Genomic DNA, 19357 nt, shown 5'->3' with positions numbered 1-19357 from the left:
TGAACCTCCTCCAAGTTGCACAGTGGAGGTGGTGTTCTCCTCTCTAAAAGTTTTATTTTTCTGCTGTGAACAGAAGCCCGATGTAACTTACCCAGAAACTCAAAATGAGTTTCCAGTGGACATTCTCCCAGAAGCATTGTGGCTTGTCAACACGTATCTAGCAGACTCCAGTAGGGTTTTTTAATGTCTGTTTTTTTTTTTTTAAAGTCAGCTCTTCCTGGGTTTTCTTCCATTGAGGCCGCTTTCGTTCACAAAGCAGCATATGGTCAGCGCCACCTGAAACTTGACCTTGGAGCCCGGCTCATATCTGTTGTGAAGTTTTCATTGTTTCTTCCACCATTTGAAGTATCCTTCTGTTCAAACCTTCCCCTGGTGGCTGCATCTTGTGCGGTTGGCCGCGATGCCACGGGCCTTAAACCTTCAAATAATAACAGCACCTGTAGCCACAGGAACATCACGCTGCTCGGAAACGGGTCCTTTGACTTTATTCTTGACTGGGTTTGCAGAGTATTTTCATCTTCCTCCTTTTCTTGGTCCTGTTCACGCTCAGCATGCCAAACAACACAAATGTTAAATATTTAAATGAATGTCGGACACCTGAGCTGAAGGTCAAAGGTAACATTACCTTTTCTCATCCCTCCGTCACACTGTAATATTTGTAATTGTATTATGTTGTTAGAAAATGTCACATGCAAGTTCATGACACGTTGGTTGAGCCTGTGCTTTGGGGAACGAGTGGGAGAGACAGACCAGCTGACATCATCATCCACACACAGACATAGAAGTGTTTGAGCGCGGGTGTTTAGGAAATGACTTATGCCGATGTTTTACCGCATGTGCCGCATAAGTGCAGTGGACTGTGAGAGCGCTTTATCATCCACTAGTTTCCATAAATGCAAAATAGGTCTGTGCTGCCTGAAACTTCACCATTTTTCATTAGGACCAGAGGAAGGGGAACAACTGTGCAGCTCAGAACTTTCAAGTTCAAGGAGATAAGATGAAACTTTGGTGAATCTGCAGCACAGGCAGGTTCACCTCTCCACCAGCACACACTTATCGGCCGCACAGCGTTTGACTTTAATTATTTATTGCAATGTACAGAAGGAAATTCATCCACGCTATAGCACAATAAAGTGGGTGAAATGTGCTGAGCGTCTAATGGCTGCCGCCTGTTCCTCCACAAGAAAAAGGAGAAAAGAAGAAGAAATTCGATAATCAAATGCTAAAGAGGTAGTTTACTTGGGTAATGACCTTTCCCTGCTGCTGATGATTTAGGATGAGGCGTGGCGATGCGTCCTGATAAGGGGAATGCCAGCCTCCTTCTATGACTCTGCATATAGAAGGATGGAGAACAGAGGACTCTCTCCCTTGATATCTCCCACACGTTCTCACCCTCCGCCGCTAATTTACGGTCGGCGTTTGAGGCGAGCGTTGCATGCAGATGCAAAGATCGCTCCCTCCGCACTTTTCCCCGAGACCCTCCATAATAGGCCGGCTGCAGCCCTCTAATAAATCTATTAGCCAGCCGAACACTGTATAATAGCTTCAACTGGTGCTTTGACTCTGAGGTGTTGCATATCAAAGCGCTCGCAGCCGAAAGAGACCGACAGCTGACTCCCGAGCATAAGGAGAGGGATCCGTGCAAATTAAACATCTAGTCATCTGCAGACTTGGAGTTGAGGAGCCTTACAATTAAGGGCAGCTGTATTCATAGACACTGAACATAGTAATTATATCCCTAATGGAGTTTAAGCGGTGAACACAGTCAGAGGATCTAATCAGGTCTACACTGATTTATTACATTGCGTATTTGAAATGCACGGCTGTTAGAACGGCGCTTGAAAGGGAGCTGCGGGCGTGGCGATCGTCCGTGCGCTGTCGGTTCCGCCGGCTGCTCCGCGGCGACCCGGGCCGGCCTCACCTTTGACCGACCCGATTTGATTTTGCCAAACGCGCTCCCCTCGTCCCGGCCGAGGCCGGGCCAGCTGCTCGTCTCTCCCCTGGTAATGCTCATCGTGTGTGAGTCGGAGGGTAACAGGAGACGAGTGTGGGAGAGCAACATGGGAACACGGGGAGGGGGGAGGAGGGAGGGAGGAGCCTGTGAGTGAACCAAATCTAGTCTGTCACAGTGGCTCTGTCTGAGAGAGGTGCTTTTTATCATCCCTGGCATCTCAGCGTGCGGCTGCAAATCGGCCGTAACTTTCTCAGTCTCCCTCATCCCGTCCCACTCGTTCTTTATCACTTTGTTTTGTCTCTCTTCATCCCCTGCTGGTGCCTGTTCTGCCAAATCCCAGGGCAGTTTGGCTGGAATATCAATGAATCTGTCTCTATTAGGCGTTCGTGTGTATTAGGCCGGAAGCGGAGCGAAACCGCAGCACTTGATGAGACCGATGTGGGTGAGCAGCGGTGTCGTGGTCGGACGCGGGTCTCTCTGGAGGAGATCGGCACGAGCTACTCTGAGCTCAAGGCCAGACTTCATTTGATATTACGCAATAATTAAGAGCAGCGGATTCTCAGCGAATTCTCACCGTTTTATTCACGGGGCAGATCGCCAAAAGCAAGTGGTGGATGTTACAAAGAGAAAATGATAGAAGTTCTCCCTCCAGGAGGGAACCAAGAAGGAAAATGGGCTAGAAAGAAAGACTGAGGGGAGAAAGAGGTGGTTAGGAGGGTGGGCAGGAGTCAGTGAAGTCCAGTAGAGCCTTACAACACAGCCTGTGGGACTGGAACACCTCTGTGTAGCATCACATCCCATTTCACACTGAATTCTTCCCACCAAGTCATTTAACCCCCCTGAGGCTGCAGCGAATAAAGCTGAATGCACAGTTTAATGCAAGCGCTGAGGCTGCTGGGATCAAAACCATATGGATTCAGGAATAAGGCGTTCATATTTTATTTAGACAATGGAGCACTTGTCATAGTAATAAAAAAGAGTTTGTGTATGATTTGAGGAATTATACCAACATTAAAATGTAAATGTTTGAGAAATGGTTTTATGATTGCAGTTACAGAACAATATAATGTATTCTAAGATGTTTATGTACGTGCTAAATGTCTAGCCTATAGCTACTACTACTGTAGGTGAAATCGACGTAATATTCCCATACTACATACACTCCCATACTAATAATCCCATATTTGCATCAAATAGGGCAAATATGCCATCAATGGCATCAATGATCATGCACTTTCTCAATTTTTCCACATTTTGCTAATGAATCTAATCCTTTCCCAGAACGCTTGACACAGACTCAAAGGCGAGGTCTGTTTTATTTCATGTGCGCAGACTGGCTACGCCCACGTGGCGGTCGTGTGTGTGACGTAAGTGTGAGGTCTTACCTTAGTCTTTGGCGACGCCTAGTGGACATTTCACTTACCGCACCGTTGAGCAGGTTTTCCGTTAAAGTTAGAAACTGCCGTCCTCTTATTACTTCCTTTCCGTGTGACGCATTGGAGAAGCTATTGCTTTTGAGGAATATGGTGTGTTTGTAGTTTATTCTCGTGGATATTTGTTTTTTTAGTGCTGCAGTACACAAATGGATAGCTAATGCTAATTCAGCAGCTGCTAAGCTAATGCTAGCTTAGTTGCAGTGCTGGTCCCGCCTTACCTCTTTCCTATTTTGTGCCTTTCGGTGTGTGTTTATTATCTTGCAGACAACTATAACTTCTGTAACATGACTATTCATATTTGTAGGAACATTAGAATGTAAATATAACAATTGTATTTTTATACAGGTGGGCACATCATCGGTAGCCTCAGACCGAGTTCGACAGATGTTGCCGTTACCATGACAACAAGAAAGCCATTTACCTGACCTTTAATGCTAACTAACGCCTGTTGGACCAGGGGCACTTCAAGAAAAAGACAAAAGACACGAAAGTTGAGGTAGGTTTTAAGTTAAGGTACGTTGCTTGCTAGGCTAATGCTAGGAGTAACCTGCTGGAGCTGGCTTGTCATAAACATTAGCATACTATCTTAGGGTTAATATAACATTTATGCTTATTTTTCTGTCTTGAGTGGGTTCGCATACAGCAGTCATTGCAGTTTTAACCCCTTTGAGTGTACTGTATTTGTTTGCTATTTGGAGCTACAGGTTTGGTGTACTAACACTCGCACTCAGCGTTGTGTACTTGATGTAGAGGGATTTTTGTTGTAGGTCTGTAGGATTTCCTCATCTTAAATACTGCAGAAACACACAACCTGTAGTAACGTATTCATGCAGCAGCATCCTAACAGGCACTATAAAGCCAGTGCACGGTAAAGTGTACACACAGCCTCCACAAAACAGCTCAGCTTGAATGAATACCCCAGGTGTTAATTTATACATTTTGAGCCCATTTTAAGAAACATTTGTATTAATCTGCATCAGATGTGTTGCATGGGGATTCAAGGCTGCTCACGCGGCCTCTAAATCTCGCAGCAAGATGAGTGGGTGGGTGGTTGGAGGATCACAGATTTATCGATTGGCTCCTGTAGATATGCACCTTCGTCATCCATATAAGCTGTAATATTATTGAGAGCCATTAATAATCTTGACAGAAACAAATTGCAACCAGGCATCCTTTACTTACAGGAAAAAAAATCACTGGAGGGTGTCTGAGTAGACTGTTTCATACCCTAGCATCACAGTAGTAATGTAGTGCAAGGGAAGTGTAACACAACTTGCCTCTGCTTTCCTGAAATAACACAGGATGTAGCTCCCACCATGACGTGTACAACCCGATCTGTCACTCCTCCCCCACTGCTGTCAGCTGTTTTGTTGATGAGATAACATGTCTATCATCTTAATCATCACTTATTAGTCTGGTGTAATTCCGTGTTTTATTTGGGGAAATCATCGCAAAATCATTGCTTTGAAACTTCTTTTAGAAATGTGTATCGACAAAACTTTTGGGCTTATTTATTCATGGGATCATGCCGTAAAGTCTTTGAGGTGTGGTCAGTATTGCTAAGCTGAAAAGCTGTATACTTTTACACTCTCCAGAGAACAAATACCGTAACTGATGATTTGTGTTTTTTTTTTGCCAGCAGCACTCTCTGCTCTAGTTTTGTGTCGCTTACATAGTCACAGAATTACTTTAATCCACTTTAATTGTATTGATTATGTCGTTATGAGTTAAGTTTTAACCTTTTTTCACTCATTTGACATTACACTTGTTTGGGTCTGATAGCAGAGTTGCACTTTTGTTTCTGCTATTGCTTGGTGATGTCTTAAAGATATGGATGATAGAGTTGGTCCTACTTCTATTTTATTTCTCAGATTCTATACATCTCCCTATTTGAAATCCTATTTGTAATTGTTTTTATTTTAATGCCCGTCTTCATCTGCTCTCTCGAGAGACTGTCCAGCATGTGTTAATTTTATGCAGGGTAAACACAGAGATTGGGTTCTATAAGTGAGAAAATTGGCGTGATGTCAACAAATCCGTGAACATGACTCCCCCTGGAGCTTTTCTGTGATCAATTATTTATGTACTGGAGAGAGCCAAGGAACTTTATTTAAACATCAGCTTTTTTTTGCATTTTCATTTATTTTATCTTTAAAGGAAATATGTGTATTGAGTATTCATGTTGACTCTTGTGATGAATGTCACATGAGAGAAGCAATGTGGTTTAGGAGGGAGGAGGAGGAGGGACGAGATCAAAAGTAAAATGAGAAACGCCTCAGAGAGTTGTCGGGATGTAAGTTTACCATGCTGACGGGGCATGTTGTGCACATGTGCTCCCATTCCCAAAGTCATCCTCCGACTCCTGTCGTTCAGTTGCAGGGGAGGGAGGAACTATCATCTTGAAATTAGAAGCCAGTTATTGGTCTTATTACAAATAGCATCCAATTGAAATGAATGAGGGGAACTGCTTCTCTGTATTTCCTGTATGTATTGCTGTGCTCATTACAAACACTAACTTCTGTTTGTACTATATGCTGTACAGATTTTAGATGTTTATTGTGTGTGTAAATAAGAATAATACAAAGTATTTTTAAATTCAAGTATGTCCTTTTTTAATGTTGTCCATCAGTATAAACTGTTTATCATTCTTGCTCACAAAACAATTAATAATATTAATGAATACCCAATATTTTAATAACACATAACACCCTTCAGCAACTGAACCAGCTGCTCTGTGTTGTTGGCCTCCTTTTTATCCAATATTTTTAAACTAACCACGGCCAACTCCAGTGCCATATTTTTTATTCTATCTTCTGCCTCACTGCTGGCAAAAGAAGCACTGGTATATTCCCACAGCATTTTGAAACATCTACCTTTGCTCTCATGAGCCTGCAGCTTGTGTTTTATATGGCAGCATGAAGGACAATTCGGGCAAACTGAAAATATGGAGGGGGGCAAGAACGATGTAAAGGGTGACAGAGGTGTTGGTAACATCTGTGGGTGTGTGAGGATACAGAGGAAAAGAGTGCACATTCCTTTGCTTGGATTGAGGATATAAATCTCCTCTCTCAGAAAGGTGCTGTTGAGACTGTTTATGAATTACACACAAATAGTAGTGTAGGTCTGATGATGACTTGGATGTAGGAAACTTGTATCTAAGCCATTTTTGGCACTATTGTAATCTGAATGATCAAAAAGATGAGCATGTCAGACATTAAGCTGCTTACACTCATGCTAGTTTTGTTCTTCAGAGGTGTTGGAGACAGTAGCTTAAATCAAATACAGCGCTATGTCTCTCTGATCACTGTACACCCTTTTTATTGTTAATACACAAACCTGCAGAATAAAGTAATTTACAGTTGTTTTTCAACATTGAGTTATAGTAAAAATGCATTTGAATAATGATTAACACCTAATTATGTCAAGCTCAAATATATTTACTTCTCTGGCATAAAGTCTTATTAAATCTGCATTAATGAAAATACATTTTTGCTCTATGGGGGCATTTATAAACACAATTAGGAGCCTTCTGAAATGAGGGTACAGCTGACTCCCCATAATTCTACTAGCCCTAAAAAAACGGAAGATGTGTCCACAAGGACATTTACATCCATTACAGAAAATTATGAGCCAGTGGGGAGTGTGGTTCTGAGAGGATGCTAGCTACTGGCTCATTGTTTCTTCCATATAAGACCATGCATTTGCATTTCTATTCCATTTGAATAATTGCCTTATACTCACTCACGCTGAACTTTGTTTTTATTTGATAGCTTTAGATTAGCCTCATTGTAAAGATAATTATTCCCATTGGTTAGATATCTCATTTGGGTTGGTGTGATAAGATTTGTTTAAGGGCCATTTTACATGACCCTTTCATTTTCCCCTCTTTTTTTAACTCTGGCATTTACATTGGTTGTGATTCCTGCCCATCATCAGGTGATTGTGGGCGACGAGAGATCACTGACATTTTAGGGAAAAAGTGAATAATTTTAATAGGGTGAAGGTTTGATGGTCTGTCAGTATGAAGTGTAGTAAAGATATGATGTCAGACAACTGTACAAATTGTAAGCTGTTGCATCCTCAATGTTATGGTAATAACCAGTTCTCCTCAGTCCTACTTGCAGACAGTGTGAGAAAGATAGTTTAGAGGAGATTGTGTGCTTGTCCTGGAGCTTTATTAAACAACACAATCCTCTGTCACTGTGATGTGGCTATGATTAAAGCATGTGCAACACCAGCAGCTCAGCTGGTGACAGTTTCTCACGGTGGAACAGGGATCCAGCAGAGAGAATGTACATGTGGTCATGTGTAACAGCGATTGTAATCACTTTGTGTTTAAAGGAGTAGTGCATTTTATTTAAAATAATGTAAAAAAATGTGGCATGTGTATTTGTCTTAAATCACTTTACATTATGGTTTGTTTGATATACCTGAACTAGATGAGGTAACAAACCATCAGGTAGCTGCACTAATGTATGTGTGTTTGTGTGTGTGACTAAACGCAGAGGTCATTTCGAGCTTTAGGAGTGCAGGGTTGGTTAAAGGGAAGGAACAGGTTCTCTCAGCATGGCAGCACATTAACCTCACATGCTTCAAACATTAACACCTACCTTTAATACTCTCCCCTCATGTCTTCAAATCCATTTTAAGCAATTTAGCCTTTAATGTTCTCCACTGCTGTACAAAATGATCAGTCCCCACGGGCAGATCAAGCTGAGCGGCGAAAGGACCAATTCCTCAGTAGTTGGAAAACAATGACTAGAGCACATTCAGATCTGTTACTAGTGCTAATAAAAGTCATTATAACCATTGCTGTTGTCCAGAGGTTATGTCTTCATGTTCAGATTAGTACATCGTAAAAATTATGCATGAGGAAGAAGCCGATATTAAAATTTTCATAAGGTCAGAATTTGTTAAACTGTGATGGGGATATACACAGTAACATGAACACTACAATATAAAGTGTCTAATGAAATACAAAAACAATATGAAAACAATATGAAAATACATGAGAAAAGTTTTATAGGCTTTGACTGTAAATGAACTGCTAGAATAGCACAGCAAGGGTTGTAGCTAGAGGCATAGCTCTCTATCTTGGTAAGATGCTAATGTGATAACATACATCAGACATCCGCGTACTCTTGGTAATGTTGTTTGCAATGAGTATGTCACATGACTGCATCTTAACAGGTGTAGGTAACACTTTTGATGGAATGGTTGACATGGTTGACACTCGTGTGGCACTTCTACATTGGGTAATGATCATTTGTCCATTCTGTTGCAAATTTTCCAGGACTTACAATTCATTAGAGCCATTCCTCTCGTCTCATATCGCTCCGTAATACTTTATGATTACATGGTGTATTACATTGCACATCTAGGTGAAACTAGTGTTCATGTGGATTCTGCCCTTCCCTCTCTGTAAGTGGGAGATCACAGAGGGTACACCTACTTCTCTGGTGTAGTCAAGCGCTTGTGCGAGTCTGCTCAGGTAATTACAGCATCTGTTAAGAGCTTTGCTGATTGTTTTTCATCTCCACATGGTCACCACTCCAGAAAACCAATTACCCAAGGGAATACTACATCACAGAGGGCGATTTGTTATTCTATTGCGAAAAGCAGAATAACCTGGATAAGAGTGGGAATGTGTTTCCATTTGTTCACATGGAGGTAAAGCACATTAAGAGAGAACAATACAAAGAGGAGCTTAGTGTGGGAATAAAAATGGAACAAGGAAAGATAACATTAAAAAAAATATATTAACATGAAAAAGAAAAGATTTGCAGGAAGAACTGATAAAAACCACAATAGGACAGTAAACTGTCAGGTGGCTAGTGGAGCAACAACAGTCTGCTATCATGTCCACTGAGAGTTGCTTTTGAAAGAAAAAGGTTTTTGTTCAGTATATGAATAGACGCACAGAAACACTGCCAGGTTTGAAATGTTTTCCAGTTAAAGAACTTGCATTTTGGGCAGTCAGCATCGGGTTGTTTTATTCAGTGCAATTAAACAAGGCAATGCAACCGGAAGATAAACCTAAGTAGGCCAAGCTAGTAGTCCTAGTTTCTGTTCGCACAATAGATGCTACTGCTATTTTCAGGAGCAGGACTTGCTCGTCACACGAACATCTTAGCCATGTTTTGCAGATGCCGTTATATTAGCTGCTGTAGGCTGTGATGAGCTGTAGGATCAGATTGTTCAGATGGATAAATGATGTGATCCACATTAACTGCTGATTAATTGTTTTCATTTATTGTGCCAATATAATAGTTGTCTTCCATCCTCTGACCTCAATCTCTTACAGCCTTTGTAGCAACTGTGATGACTTTGAGGTCTGTTTTCTCCTCTCTGCTCCTCTTTTGCTTCTGCAGCAGTGCTTTTGCAAAAAACTTTAAGCCGATTTAAGTTTCTGTTTAAAAAAAACTACAAAAAAGCAAAAAAAAAAAAAAACATTCACAATGAAAAAAGCTTTATTCTCCTGGAACTGCGCCGGATTGCCTTTATAGCAGTGCCTGAACTCTTTTTATTTCGGCAGTGCTTTAAACTACCATGTCTAATTGGAATGGCATTTTTAATTAAAAGTCAAGGATATGTGGTTGTTTGTGAAGGGAGACTAATCTGTTCTTGCCTCCACCTCTCCCAGTGCTAGCTATCTTCCATCTATCTGCCTAATGAGAAAATAGAGAAGCCAGACCAGGACTTGTTGATATTTGCCTTTCTCTAAGTAGATTTCTGTGAATTTATGATTACCAACCAAGCCTCAGACCATGCTATGATGTAGCTCAGAGACCTTATGGATTAATAAAGATAACAATGAGTAGTTTTCCTCAGGCTTCCTGTGTATCTACTCACGATGTTCCAAGTGGCATGGCTTTTTCAACTGCATAATGTGTTAATTTAAAGAAACCATGTCAAATGCAGGACTTTATTGTGTATATTGTATTAATTTTAATTGATATTCTCTACTTTGTATTCTAGAAATGTGAAGCTGATGTATAGCACAGATACACAGGAACCACAAGGTATGCTAAAAAGGTTTTACCCCAGTTGTTTTATCTTCATCGGCTGGCTGGTGTGTACTTTCATTGGGAGCTGGAGGCTGGCTTTGTTCAATAGGGAGAAAATTATTCAAACAGAGGACACAGGTTCAAGACCTAGTGTTGGCAAGCATCTGTCTTACTGAAGTGTTTGTGAGCAAAAATGCAGAATCCTTGCCAGTTCCAGGCACCTGACTCCCTGCTCTGACCTCCCTGTGAGAGGACAAACATGTACATGCACAATGATCAATGGGCGCGGCAATAATTAGTTAATTTCTGCTGTTGAAATCATTTACAGTATCAGATTTTGTTGCCTAAATTTGTTTAGTTACTTTTAAGTTCAGATAAATCTTTGTTGTGTGTTTTTTTCCTCTTCATTGAGACCTTTTCTCTTTTGCTCAGAAATAGAGAACGTAGATCTCTACGTTCTCTATTTCGTAGAAATAGGGGAAACCTTATGGTGGCAAGATAAAATTTGGCATCTCTTCCCACATGTTGTTTGTAAAGAAAAGAGGCTTTAGATGATTATGATATAAAAAAAGTCTTTGTTCTACTGAATCTTGTCTGTAGAGTAAATATTACACAAGAAACATAAAAAAAACTTAAAAAAATACATTACTGTGTTTGTATTCACAGCAGTAGCGAAGGCAAAGGGTCATCTTGTCCCTGCGTTCACTTTATAAGGCCCAGAGGAGATGCAAGGCCACAGCTGGGCCTCAGCAGAGAGGAGCCATTAACATTGTGCTCCACCATTTTCTCTATGTAAAGGGCCGAGTGCCCGTGCTCATAGGCAAACGGACCCCAAAGGTGGCCCATAGCTGCAGTAAAAATCCAGCTGATTCCAAATCAGGCATCAGACTGATACCAAGGCCAGGGAGTAGCAACTGTAGCCCTTTTTACACCTACAGTAAGAGATGACTTTACACAACAGACACGAAGAAGCACAGGTTCAGAAAGACAGCTATTATACTATTTACTATACTATTTACTTTCCAAATCTGCGGATGCTTATGTAATTTGGTTGATCATTCTAGATCTTTTACTAAACCAGTGCCTGGCACCATTTCGGTAAACATTTATATTATACGGTGAACTGGACCAGAACAGCACATCTTTGACATAAAAATGCCAGAGCCAAGGGAGAACTGTAAACTGGAATTATATGTGGGGAAGAGGAAGCAGGTCGGCAGATAGTACGTAACTGCTCTGGCTATTCATCAGCTACAGTAGCATCAGCTCCAGGGGTGTAGCGCTGCAGTTGCCCATCAGCCAGCTGTTGAGCTATAAATGGCAGAAGGCCTCATGTACATAAATTCTCTGAAACTTCGCCAGCAAGATGTTTTTGTTTACAGTGGACATTGGTGTTTTGTGTATCAGTGAGTGCTCAGGTAGAGTCTGCTTTCCAGCATTTGTGTGCTTACCTTAGAAACAGCGACTCATGCACTCTGCAGTTTGTGAACGATGCAATGTTGTACAGTCAATTACTAATCTAGTTGATCTGCTTCCATTAGTAACTACTATACATGAGGAAGCAATGTAGTAGACATCTCTTTTCTCTGTATAAAGAGAGGGATAGTGTAACAATAAAAGATGACCTGATTCACTAATCTTCCACACTTACTAAGCGATCCACGTAAATGTCTCCTTTCATTTAGGGCAGTGGGATGAATGTGCAAGGTATTAACCAAAAACATGAATGTACAGCCTTTTGTCCATCTAAACATGAAACAGAGACATAATCTTTAAATAATCTCCTGAGTTGGGGTTGTGACAATGAATAAGTGCTTTTAAATGTACACATTACCACATCTCTGCTTGAGTCTTGCTCAGGGCTTGCATTGAATGTTTATTGTAATCCTCCCTTTTCTGCTTCTACATGTCTCATGTCTGCCTCTGGACTTGCACCTGAATAATAATCACTAAAACCTAGTGTGTGCACATTGTTATCAACATACTGTTTGAAAATTGTGTGGCTTAGACTGAATAAAATGAACAGAATAGAGTGAAAGCTTGGTTACTTACTGCAAGGCATGTTTTTAAGTTCATGTTCATTTTAAGACTGTTATAGAAATGTGTTACTGAGTGTAGAAATACAGCTGCAAACGGGAAATTAGTTTTGTGAACTGAATACGCACAGGTTTCTTGCGTAGTTACTTAAAGAATTGTCTGTGAAAAGTCTCTTGAGGATTTGTGTCTGTGTAGCTTGTACTGTTCCACTAAGAGCAATGAAGGATAAATTCCTCCTGCAACATCAAAGATACAAGCGAAGGTAAAGTCTTGTGACAGCCTCATCTTGTCTCATGGCTGTACAGTACATCAAGCTGCTCAGAACCAAGCACAAACACGCAGCTTCAGATTAGAAACAACACCTGTGTGGAGGGTTTAACTCTTTGCATCAAGCCAAAAAAGTGAAAATCCCCACTCAACAACCACCAAGTGGTAAAAACTACTCCACATCCAAAACTGGCTCTGCTCTCTCTTTGACCTTCATACTGTAGCATTAACTTACAGTAGCTCCATTAGGTACTCCATGCTATCACAGCAGTGTAGTGTGTTCTGTCTGGCACTTGCATCGATGTGCATGAATATGTGAATCTTTCTCCCGCTCAATTTGCATGTGTGTGTGCCTGCAGGGGAAATGGGTACGATTCAGGATGCAGTTCAGGGCAGCATAGTCTGTCCTCCTCTGGTTTACCAATAGCCTGTGTATAGTTGTGTAGTTAATGTGAGACGGGTGCTGTAAATTCTCCTCGCTCTTCCAGGCATCTGAGCCCACTTACTCGGCCTCTTTGGCAAAGAAGAGAGGGACCAGGTGTCAGCTCTTGTACAAAGCGCTTTGATGGCGGAGTGCAGAGAGATTTTGGATTTGGAAAGAACCTCTTCTGTGTGACTGTTTGTGTGAGGGTAAAATAGGCTGGCGGTCCACAGTATTGAAGTGGCAACTACAGGTTGAGTGCAACTTAGGGTAATCTAATATTTGGTAACATTGTGCCGAGTTTATCTTAAATATGTAAATAGTAGATGTGACCATCACACTGTACTTTGGTATCTTTTGATAATATTTAGGATCAGGAAAAGTAACTGAGAAATTTTTAAACAAACAAACAAATTTCCTAGTAAATCTTTTAACTAATAAATTATTTTATTCTGTTCCAAAAAGTCACGATAACTTAAAGTGTCTACAAAAAGATTGTTTTTTCTTTGTTCCGTACATATTTGAACTTACCTAAATTACTTACGAGATTGTTTAATTTGGATCTACTCAAGTACAGTATACTAAACCAAAACACAGAACTGAATGATGTGAATACTACTGTACACCCATCTCCAGTCCATCACTTTGAGTGGTCGGTCTCTAACATGTGTCGCAGCTGCAGTAAGCGTGTTTTGGTCCAGGCCCATTTGGAGGCCCTCTGCCATCACTGTGGCAGATCTTAAGGTCTCACATCTTTCCAACTGTTGTGAGTCTATGCTGTGTGAAAACTAACACAGTGAAATCTCTGGGCCCTGCTGGTGAACTTTCCCTCTGGCGTGGATTCAGTAGGTCCTCATACCTTCACAAAACAGTCTTCCATTTCTGCAAACAAATTCAAAAGTACAGAAGAGAACTTTGCACAACTGATGGTCATGTGATTGAATACATTAGGCATGTACTGTAGCCATACAGCCTTACTTTAAACCTTGCAGCTATTCTGCTTTTTTAGGAAATACAGCATTCACTGTATGGTAAATGTGTACATGTGAATATAGCATAGTCCAAATAATGTACTATAGGTACATCACAGGTCAAAGATCATAAGGCTTAAAAAAGGTTTGTTAAGAAATTTCTTAATTTGTATGTTTAATGGGTTGGAAACACATAATGCCTGTCTAAGCCTCATAAATTCGTACACCTAAGTGACAAATGTAAAGCCAAATGGTTGTGACAGCATTTGGCATGCTTTGGGCTATATATATCCCGGCTGCTGTCAGTTTTGTTGTACCATCAATAATGTCCTATCCATCAGTGCAGTTAAATGTCTTCAAGGTGCTCTTTAATGTTTTACTTAATGTATTTTAAAAGCCTGTGGTTTGTGTTTATTCGATATGGTCGGGGATCATTGTCTTTTGGCAAGTGCTTATATATATTTTTTGCAACCCAGTGTTAAGAATGTGTTCACATATTAGTACAATACATCAAAGCTCAGATAGTCGTTTTTGATGGACACTCCCTCATTGCCCTTACATGGTTGGATGACTCGCTCTATAGAAGGTGAGAAAGTTCCTAGCATATAAATGAAGCCAGTTCTGTCACAGGTCAACATTATGCAGCGATTTAGGTTTGTGCTGTCTGCACCTATGCCATGCTGCCCTTGAAAGAGGCATTTGCATTATGGACACTCAGGATCCTGGAGAATCACAGTGAAAATTAAATATGCTTATTAAAGGTGATGGAGAAATGGATTATGTTTTAATTGGTCTGCTATTATGAGTTGTTGATTGGATTGTCCTTCGCAGGCTATTGATCTTGGTGCGGAGGTTGATTAAGAAGTGGTCTGGCCAGAGGATGAGTGAGTGTCAATGTGCATGGAGAATATATATTACATATTCAGCACAAGAATCCCTTAGGATCAGTAGTAGAAAAGTATTTAAATTCTTGTGAGCTAAAGATAAAGGGTACTTGAGTGTCAAAATTAAAAGTGCTGGTTTAAAGAAAAGTCTCTTCAAGAGTTGTTGTGAGTTTGGAAATTGTATTTGCGTCAATCCCAGCTTAATGCCTATTTAACAAGACAAAAAAAGGTGCAGTAATAATGATTACAGCAGCAACAAGATCCTATCAATACAGTACATGATTTATCATGCATGTATAATTATATATCCCCCACAACAAGCAATAACTCTGACACTTAAATATTTGTCTTTTTGATAAATTTTAATTTATTAAAAATCAATTTTTGAGTGAAGATTGACCATTGAAGTGTTTGACAAATAAAATACAAATCTGTTTTCCATCCTCTGTGTGTGTAGCATAAAAGCCTCAGTTCTTTGCGTAATTTGGCCCATGTTTTTCTGAATACAAATATGACATTTCACCCATAAATGTACAACCATATCTGAGACAACCGAGGGCGCTGTCAAATAATAATTGATATAATTGAGTAATATACAAATTATATTTTACTTTAATGCTTCAGGCTTTAGAAATGAGTCTGAATATGTATGAATATTCAGATATGATGGAAGTGAAAACAAACTAAACAAGCACTGTGACCTGACCTGACATGACATGACATGCAAATTGAAAGGTCAGAAACCTTTATATTCAACAGTGGTTGCTGTTACATTTAAATATCATTTAGACTTCATTATGACCTTGATGTTGTTTGAGGAATAATATTTATTGTTAAGTTAAACATACTCTCATTGCGCATTGTGTTCTGACACCTGGTGAGCATGTTTCTGTCAGGTTTTGGCAGAGCTCGGACCCACATGCACAGCACAGAGACCACAGGCAGAACGTAGGGTTAAACGGTTTATTCAGAATCACAGACAATCCGGGTCATGCACAGTCAATCACGGGGCTTCGGTACCGGTGGGGCAGGCTGGTTCGGATCCGGGCAGGCAGAGGTTCGGTAACAGAAGAGCGCAATTTTACGGTACCGTGAGGGAGCAGGCTGTCTCGTAGTCGGGCGGTCAGGTTCGTTATCCAAGAGCAATCCAAGCAGTAGTACAGATCAGGGAGTCGGCAGGAATCAGAAGTCAGAAACGGAACAGGGTCGAGGCACATGAACAGAGTAACTAATTGCTGGAAAGTGTAGTCTGGCTTACAACGATCTGGCAAGGTGTTCTGGGGCTGATGGTGCTTAAGAATGCTGAGGATAATTACTGATATGGAACAGGTGAGACTAATGACGACCGGAAGTGAAGCTGTAACTAAGGTGAGTTGGCAGGAAACCGGAAATATAATGCAGTAAGGCAGGATGTGACTTGTAGACGTGACAGTTTCACTCTGTACTGTATTTTGGCGATCCATTTAATGCACCAATAACATCACCAGATGGCCGACTAGTGTAGATTAGTAGTTTTAAATATTTATTGGATGTTTATACTGTGCCTTTAATGCAATTTTATAAAGCAAAGAAGCCACTCATGATGTGCTGAACAAAGCTTTTAGATATTCTCTAGTCAGCTTTAAACAAACATGATCGCTGTGTTGCTGCCAAGGGCAGGCTGCAGGATACGTGTAGCTTAACCTTAAAACAGACATATGCATTTTAAATTGCTGTCTGTTTCACTGGGGCCTAAGCATGAGTAGAGCTAAATGACGCTGTACACTCGTTACTGACATGAGGGAACAGTCAGTTCCACTCAGTGATTCACTGGATTATTTCTGGGTTTCTGGTTCAAGGTTGTTTCAGTGTATGTCTGACATTTATGCACCATATACACTGTAATATATTAATGTCCATAAGTTTGAGATACACCAGCACAAGGAAAGCATGGCAAAGAATAACAATGAAAATAGGCCAAAAATCTACAAAGATTAGAGAAAATATACAGTAAGCAATTAACTGTAATACATCTAATATATATTCAAACATCAGACCGCAATCAAAAATCATTATTATTATTATTGTTATTGTTATTAATGATTAAATGATTAACAGGGCAAAGCATGTAGCTCTTTATTGAACTTGCTGTATGGCCAAGTTTTAATTCCCTGAGTGACTTTTACCATTGCAGGCTGCCTCTTCAGTCGGTCAAACACAAAATTGTAATGTGACTAGACCACTGCCAAAAAAAAAAAAAAATATCCTCCAATAACAAAGTGAACTGTGGGCAGAAAACACTGCACTGCAGTTCCTGGAATTGTTTGCTCTGTTTGCAAAAGACTTGATATTTTACCAGACACTTTTTCAAACTAACAGGTTTACAGCAATGTTCCTGCCAAGGTGAAGGACACACAAAAGGAAACTCGAGCACAGCCAGATGACAGAATTGGGAGGATGGAGAGGATGAAGGAAACAATAAAACAAATCTTGCTCATTACATTGTTGCTCCCCCGCACTATAAACACAGGATCACCATTGGGGGAACTGTTATCAAGAAAAGGAGCAATGGATGATGGGGAGAGCGGCAGAAATAATTAAAAGTGCCCTTATCATCCCTGTTTTTTACCAAGCCACATGGGAAAGGCAAAATTAAATGTCACTGCAGAGAAGTTCACTTTGAAATGTATGTGTCAGTCTGTTTATGGATCAGTTTATTGGTCTTCTTTTTAAATAAAGAAAGAATGAGCAGATAGATATTTGGTATTAAAACCTAAAATCATCACTCAAATATATATATTTTTTCTATATTAAAAGATATTACTAATGTAAAATTAGAAAACTGGGAGTTATTTGGACCAGATCCATGGTAACACATATCCAGTTCAGTTTAACATGCATAGTTTGTAATAAAAGTGTCTATTAAACCTGATTGCACATTGTCATATGCAAATTAAAGATCATTTGATTATTTTTATAAAGGTATAACTAAATATGCAAGGAGCACCAAAGTAATTTTGTCTCTAAAATAGATTATACTTTAATTTTTATCCTGCTCCACTCTTATCTGGCAACCCACTCCACACACTAATTGGCTCTTTCTCTGTGTATTTTTCAACTCTTCTCATGCACCATCGTTAACTGCAGTTAATACAATTGGGTGGGTGAAACAGTTTTATTCATTAGCTGTGGTGCAACAGCTGCATTGCGGAGTTGATTGCCATTTGTGATCTACAGTTTTATCATAGTCCGTCAATACATACTAAAACAAACAGCACACGTTCCATATGAGCATCGCAGGGAAAAAAAACTGAGCTGTATAAAACCGAATAAAAACAAAACACTCTATTATGTTTACCAAAAACCTGAATCAAGAAGCGATAGTTTCTGAATTAATCATCTGAACTGTGGTCTCACCCGAGGCTACTATAAAAATTTGGCTTCAGATTCACCTTTGGCTTTTTGGCATCCTGAAGAATTCGCATCATAGAAATAAGTAGTAATAATAATGATAATATGAAATGTTATGACCAGGTAACTCTCATCGGACCTTTAAAAAGGATTGGCTTGTGTGATTTAGACAACATTGTAGTACTGCAATAATTGAATCATTACATTAGTAATGATTCAATTACTACATTACTACAATCAGTGTCAAAGATTAGCTACCGTACACCTACATCGTCCTTACACCCCACCCACCACCACAAAAGAAGCTTCATACACAAAACAATCAGTTTAATCGTACTAATTCACGTTCTGAAGAGTTATATTGTGTTTTGTGAATGTTGTAAAGCTCTCTGAGAATAGACTTTGTATTCTATCGCCTCTCTTCAAACCATTAATATTAAGAAATGTAATTAACTTTACACTCTTCTGCCAAAAATTCATACGAATCCAAAGCCAATCCTAGTGCTAAAAGTCAGTGGTAGTGGGAGATCAACAACCCTCTTAATTCCCTTTAAACAAATCCAGGTTGACTGCTTTGACAAGGTGACGTGACATATCCACTTGCCATGGCTGCTTTGCTGTGCTCACTACTTCCACTGAGGGGAAATGGCATTGGCTTAACAGCTTGACTGGTCAAGTAGCACATCAGAGACACTAGACAACAGTTGGTGTCGGAGCTCAGGGTTGCCGTGTTTTGTTTTCTTTTGTTTGCTTGCATGGAATAAAAGACAAAAGTGAATGGGTATTGACATCCTTGGTGGATTGGCTCACAGTTTCACTGCCAAAAACAATAAGAACAAATTGAGCTGGATTCATAGACCGGTTAAAGAAAAAACAAAGGTTGTAGAGTTCCATTTAGAGATGATGGAGAGGAGATTCTCACTGAATGTTCCCTGCAGAGCAGTGTGCTGAAGCTATATACCAGAATGACCTCCTGCCCGATGCTCTGCT

At 40.1% G+C, this 19357-nt stretch overlaps 1 long non-coding RNA gene across 1 annotated transcript in view; it reads left to right on the top strand.

The window, feature by feature from the left end:
- Positions 1-3333: 3333 nt before the first annotated feature.
- Positions 3334-19357, top strand: part of LOC114857053 (uncharacterized) — a 60973-nt gene continuing 44949 nt past the window's right edge. Inside the window, exons 1-3 of the long non-coding RNA XR_003786163.3 lie at positions 3334-3480; positions 3736-3886; positions 10369-10412. This is a non-coding gene — a long non-coding RNA (uncharacterized LOC114857053). The remainder of the gene's footprint in view (positions 3481-3735; positions 3887-10368; positions 10413-19357) is intronic.

Source organism: Betta splendens, chromosome 6, assembly GCF_900634795.4.
Source record: "Betta splendens chromosome 6, fBetSpl5.4, whole genome shotgun sequence".
NCBI classification, from domain to species: domain Eukaryota; kingdom Metazoa; phylum Chordata; class Actinopteri; order Anabantiformes; family Osphronemidae; genus Betta; species Betta splendens.
Note: the sequence above shows the minus strand (reverse complement) of the source record. Positions and strands in the feature narration are given on the sequence as shown.